Here is a 7,244-nt window from a genome sequence, read left to right as displayed (position 1 = left end):
CATTTGTTTGTACTATTGCATTTGTGATATTTTTTTTAGTGCCTCAGAATGAACATGTCATATATACCTTATAGATTTATCAATTACTCTATCAGAAGTGCCTAGTCTAGCCTAAATAATACAGGAATGATTTACATCAATGTTTTATTGCATTGACAAAAATAATTTCATTCCCATGGTAATGCCAAGTGTGCAAGAGTGTACAAATGTATATAGCTTTTACTGCAATCATGCTATTTTACGACTGATTGTCCTCAAAAGCTGAGGAACTTTTCTCTTGCACTTTTATTAGTTGAATGTACAAAAAAGAAAAAAACACGTTTTCATTTCATTGCATAAATGTACAGTGGATATTTGCCTGCTCTTAGCCAATCACCAAACAGCACACAAATACAGTACAAGGTTTTGTATCCTCTATCAGCAGTATTTAGAATCACCTTACAGTGTACTAAGTAAATAAATTTGTCATCTCCTTACGCAGTTGAGGACAGACTGATTTTGCTGTAACACACTTCCCATAGACATCTGCCTGACTATTCTCTATTTTCTATACTTGTCCTCATTGGGTTGAGTACACCCCTGCTTCCTCACTTGAATCAGTACGCATACTTATGTACAGTACATGTTTTATGTCATGACTATTCAATCGATAATCTTTATTATTTTTTTATATTTCATTCAGCTCTCATCACAATCTAAATAATGTTAAGCATGATACTTATGTACAGTACATGTATAATGTCATGGTTATTCAATCGATCATCTTTATTATTTTTGTTTTCATTCTGCTCTCAACGTAATCTAAATGATGTGAAGCATATTTTCTAGGAAGCTTAGATTAGTCTTTGTTCAATGAGATAGGATGTATCCTTTATAGGTTTTAGATGTCTTAGCTTCATTTGTCACTCATTTGTATTGAGTCTACCTTATAAAGTAACTATATGAAGTTAAGAATCAGAGTGTCTTGCCATTTTGTAGCTTTCATTGCCTCCATTTTCCTTTGTCAAGATATGAGCCCTTCTACATTTTGATATTTGCTTCTAGAGAATTGGTACATCTATAGTGAAGTCAATAAGGCACATATCAGACTAAATGATATTGAAGCAGTTACATATACATGTATTTTCACTGAGTGGCATGTCACACTCATGGATAACATTTTGAAATGATGTCCCTTTGGTTATTATATCACAGTCAGGAATGAAATGGAGAGTTGTTGAATGCATTCTCATGCCCTACGCTTTAACAAATAAGGAAGGACATTGGGCAATGTGTTGATAACAAATGAACTACATGTACAGCTTTATATATATTGCTGATTTTATAGATGTCACAGAAAATGATCCAAACAGTTTTGAATAGTAATACTTGTACTGTACTTTGAATTAGATCAAATCTGGATGCTCAAGTGCATGCTCCCTCACCCACGTAATGTGATTTGACAATCATGATCTCTACATTGTTGATGATACAGTACATGTATGCTTAATGCATACATGTATATTTAATGACATGGAATAATTGTTTAGTTCCTTGCATTGGTTTAATTGTAGATTTCCATTATCACTAGTTTGTGTGAACTTTGCCAACATGTCTTGGGTAGGTCCTATTACATGTTGATTTTACTGTCTCTCGTTTTTGTTTTTGTTTTTGTTTTTGTGGGGGTTTTTTTCCGGGGTGGTAATTACAGATTGGTTGTAGTAAAATCTGATTTGCCATGATTTGTTTCAGACCTCTGTGATGTTTATGTCAATACACATGTTAGTTTGACTGATTGCTTTTGGTTGATTTTTTTTTTTTTTTTTTGATTGGTGTAATCATTTTTTTTTTTTTGGTCATTACATTGTGTTCTTGTTGTGTACTTGTTTTGTATATGACATATGAAGAGTTTGTTTGCAAAAACCGATAAGTCCATTTTTGAAGATTTTCTCTGTCATAAAGTACAAAATAATACCTTTTAAATGATGTATTAGTCACTACATAAGCACAAAGGTATATTTTTGAAGTTATGGTCAAAAGAAGCAAACATTTTCTTATTATTATATATATTTTCTTGACCTTTAATCGCAAATACATATGTATCTCCATTTGACAAATATGGACTTATCGGTTTTTGCAAACAAACTCTTCATATACAGTATACCCTCCGACAGTCTACACTCACAAAAAAAACAACAACAACAAAATAAGAGCAGCTGCACATAGTTGTATTTACATTCATTTTCTACCCATTGTTGATATGATCTTGATATACATGTAATGTTATTTGGAAATAAAACATGCTGCATGTTGGATGTGATTGACAATAGTTTGTTTGTATGTTTGCTGTTCTTTTCAGTGTGGGTGGGTTAGGGTAAGTTTGTGTGTGAGCATTGTGTTATTGTTGTATAGTTAAGACCATCCACTGTCAAGGCAGTTGGGCAAATATTTCATCTCTCAACTATTTGGGCTTGCATTCTCATTTTAATTCCCTTTCGTGTTCTGCTTTTGTGGCTACAGGATTAACCCTAAAAAGGCTGGGGGGGGTGAATCGACCCCCCCCCCTCGACATTTTTCGTGACTACTCCGCCACGCGAAATTTTTTGACTGCGCCGTTCTCTGACTTTTTACTTTCAAGTCTCGGGCATCTTTTGACACCATTTTCGCGAAAATTGCGCATACCGTTACGACCCTGCATGATGTTTTATACATGCCTGTCAGACCGAAAATGGCTCAAAAACGTGATTTTGTTTATAAAGTCTATGCAAATGGAGTTTTCTCTTCTTATTACCTCCGCCAAGGGAGGAGGTTATGTTTTCGTTACCATTGGTTTGTTCGTTCGTTCGTTCGTTCGTTCGTTCGTTCGTTCGTTCGTTCGTTCGTTCGTGTCCGTGTGCAAAATAACTCAAAAAGTAGCTAACGGATTTGGATGAAACTTGCAGGAAAAGTTTAGAATGACACAAGTAACAAACGATTAAATTTTGGTAGTGATCTGAGAATTTTTGGGGAATTTATGAAGGATTTTTGACATTATGGCAGGTAGGGTCAATGAACTTGGGAGTTCAGGCTGCGCGTATTGAGGTTTGCATGCGCACACTACAGTGCGTGCTCTAGTTTCTACTAGGGTTAGGCACGCTGTGCAGCTGAAAGTTTATGATGTAACAAAGGCTTTTATATTGGGAAATCAGGCGACTTTCAGCACATACATGGGTGGAAATCACCGATATCTCTTTGGGAGAACAAGATCAGTGGTGGAAATAAGCTGCATGCTTGGCGGAGGTCTGCGCTCTCAGAGTGCTTTTCTAGTTCATAAAGTTATGATTATTTTCACTTTCATAGGCTGAAACTAATTAATTTTCGCATAATTATGCTTGAAATAGGTTCTGTCATAAATTTTGCGAAAAAAGATGATAAAACAAAAGGTCGAAAAAACAGAAATACATAAGAAATTCATAAAACAATAAAATACATAAGAAATTGATTCTGATACCAATCTTTTTTTTTCAAGTACATTGTTAGGAATGCTACAAAGAATGTTTTCACCAAAAATTAGGATTCTAGGAGCTTTAATTTCTGACTTAGAGCAAAATGTATGATTTTATGCATATATTAGCATAATTATTATGACAAAAATTTCCATTTCTTTTTGTATAGCTTGGTAGAATACGCCACAGGTAATGCACATGCCAAATTTCATGGCGATTGCGCGATCGATGGCCGAGATCTGGGGGGGAGGGGGTTGAATCAACGCCTCCCCGGCCACAGAACACCAAAAAAAGCCGGCCTGGTTAGATTTAAGACATTTTGCTCCTGTCACATTTTCTAGTACACTGTACAATGTATAACAGGTGATTTTTGATAAGTTAGTGACAAGAGAAAGGTTTTGCCATGCTACAGTATTGGTACAATGTACTGAATTTTGATAGATGCTTTCATAAGTTACGAAGAAAGAAAAATCTGAAGGGGGGTGTTACCTTATAACAAAAATTTTATTTTATTTATTTATTTGTTTATTTATTTATTTTTATTTTTATTTTTATTTTTATTTTTATTTTATTTTTTTTTTTTTTGGGGGGGGGCTTCCTTCTAATCTTAATGAGAACAAGCCTAACGGTTGATGTAAAATACATTTTTTTAACATCCTTTGCATCAAATCGAGCACACATACGAGTGTAAACCCACAAACACACACACCTGAACTCAGATATAAATACATGTAGAGATTGTACCTGTATTACAGAGTACAATGTTTGTACATGTATTTGTAACATGAACATGTCTGAAAAGGAAGCAAAGGAAAGTTATTGATAACTTATTCATTATTCGAACAATTTATTGAATCAAAATAACAGGATTATTGCAATGTAATAATAATAATAATGATAATAATATAGGGTACTTATAATGCACCATTTCCAAATACCCTGGTAACTAATGTGCTCAAGGCGCAGTACATGTAGTACAAAAAAGAACGGAGTACAAACCGCTCTGCATCAAGTCATGGTTGTGATGTAATTTATTACAAAAATATTGTTCATTAATACTGGCATAATTACTATATACATTGTTTTCTGATAAAAATCTAACTCTGCCATGAAATATCTTGATATAATTTTGTAAGGATATTACACACACACTACCAACTAAGATACTTTGTAAAAATAGAATACAGAATACACTTTCCACAAAGGCAAAATACTCTACACCCTGTAAGAAACCCGAAGAATTGATTTGGTGTTTACACCAAGATGTGATGAACAACATTCATAATCATCTGATATTGGCTACAAGGGAAAATATCTGTAACAATGTCCAAACTAAGAAACAAGTAAATACAAAAAGTCCCTACAGGTCTAGATACAGAACATGAAGGAAGATGAGGCTGAGAATAGATCAAATCAAGAACAAGCAGCAAATTATCAAGACATCTGAAGCTTGTCATATGTCACACTTATATTTTTGTGCACTTCCTTTTTTATTATGACATATCCATTTATTCATCATATGGATTCATTTAGTTCAATATGATGACTTGTTTGCCGTACGTAGTTTGTATACATTCACCAACAAATTTGTTCAACAACTCGCCTCTGTGACAAAGAATATTGCTACTGAACTATTAAATTTGACAATTTTATGCAACTTTCAATCATGCTTGGTCCCAAAAAGCTGATTCTGAAATGGCCTTGATGTCCAGACTTCTTATCACGGACAATTCACATTCATGCAACTGGGCTCTGGAAGATGTAGAGTAATAACCATTGTAATACATTGCTCCATTGTATCATACTTTCATCACTATACACAGGAGACTTTCATCTAACATTTTATGATTATCACAGCAGTATGACAAGTATGATAATGAGAACTATAAGATAAGATAGGGTATTTCAAAAATCCATGTCAGGTATACTAAGGATCAATTGGCCAGTCTAGCTTTAGTACTGACAATTTATATAAGATAAGCTGTGTAAATTTTCAAACTACAGCTGTACCTGCAAAAATGACAAATCTCACATATCGAGTTTTTTGTTTTGTTTTGAAGTTTTTTTTTTAATCAACCATCTACAAGTACCAGCTCCATTTTGTTTGCTTGTTTGTTTGTTTGTTTGTTTGTTTGTTTGTTTGTTTGTTTGTTTGTTTGTTTGTTTGTTTGTTTTCTGGCAAGTACACTACTTTACATTACAAATACTGTATGCGTGGTTTCCGTGTCATCATGGCAACATGAAGAAAGCAAAATATTATACCAATTGAGCTCTTGGTCTTCCAGTTATATTACCAGACTATGAGCAGCAATTATTCAGCAAGAATTTCTCTGAAGGTATACAGGTACACATGTCCAAATCATCACATTCCAGTTCAGGTTTAGTTATGACGGGTCTTTCTGCAGAAGTTTTCTGGAACTTTTTCTGGAATTTTTTTAGCTGTAACGCAAAATTCTGATACATCACAATTCCTAGTGTTATGTGTTTCAAACTGTACATTATTCTCCTTTGCAATGCAATAAATTATGACCTATTTCTCCACTCACATATCACACTATAAAAGACGACAGAGATTAAATACATTAAAGATATAAGAAATCTGTCATACAACTTACAGGAAAAAGTCTTCTCAATGAATAAGACTGTTTTGTGCTTCTGGTTGTTGTTGTTGGTTTTTTTTTCATTCTCGTTTTACTGTGCATTTTGGATGTAAAATGTTAGTGTAATCAACAACATGCACAATGTCAGGTTATTTATGATACATGCCTCTTTTTACCTTGCCAATGGCAAATGTTTCAGTGAAAACATCTGGTATCACAATCCTGGGTGTGGGCACAGTGACTGTAATGATGTGGCAGTTTATGTCAACAAAGAAAATAGCACCAACTGTCACTAATCGCACATGATAATTTTGTTGGTTTCTTTTTTTCCCCCTGTTCTTTGACAATATACAGCTGTAAATAGACCTCTTTAAAAGAGGCCACATTTGAATAAAACAAAGATGTATCATGTGTAAAAAAATCAGAACTAATTCATACTGTCTGTACATTACTGATTGTATAGTAAGTGTAATAATTATACAATGTAGTACATTGCATAGTACATTGCATCTATGCATTAAACATGGAAGTTTCTTAAAATATATATTTTCTGAATAATATAATACAATATAACATCACTGATATCTACACGTACCTAAGAAATACTTCTGTTGACCTACTGGGGTATTGTCATTAGTACATGGAGTTCTCAAAACTTTCAAGACTACATTCTTTATTTTTTTTATTTTTTTTATTACATATATTGCTCAAAACTTGCTCCTACTAAACTCTGGGGGATGTAAACAATGGGTATTGCTGAGGTGTTTATAGAGAAGAGAAATGCCAATTTGGATCTCATGGAATTTAAAAGAGTCCTCTCATCTGTTCTTACTTAAAAACAATGCTTTAATGAAGGAATGTTCATCAGCAGTTTGATAAAGATGGAAACACTGCCACTGATACACCAATACAGTACCTGGTATTTCTTTTTAAAGCCAAATCATAAGGAATGGTCTTATTTCTTGAAGTGACAAACAAAACTCAAGAGCAAGAATTCATCTATTAACACAATGCTAACATACTATTCAAGTCATAGATTGAATCATCTACAATGTAGTAACACAATGTAAACATATTGAACAAAATCTAAAGAATGGACTCATAGAATATTGTTTTTATATGATAGTCAATTATCTAGATGACAATGAATGAGGCACTTAGAGAGAATGCACCTTTAAGA

The sequence above is a fragment of the Diadema antillarum genome, unplaced genomic scaffold, assembly GCF_040938485.1.
Source record: "Diadema antillarum isolate AM-2024a unplaced genomic scaffold, OU_Dant_1.0 seq00000696_RagTag, whole genome shotgun sequence".
Taxonomy (NCBI): domain Eukaryota; kingdom Metazoa; phylum Echinodermata; class Echinoidea; order Diadematoida; family Diadematidae; genus Diadema; species Diadema antillarum.
Note: the sequence above shows the minus strand (reverse complement) of the source record.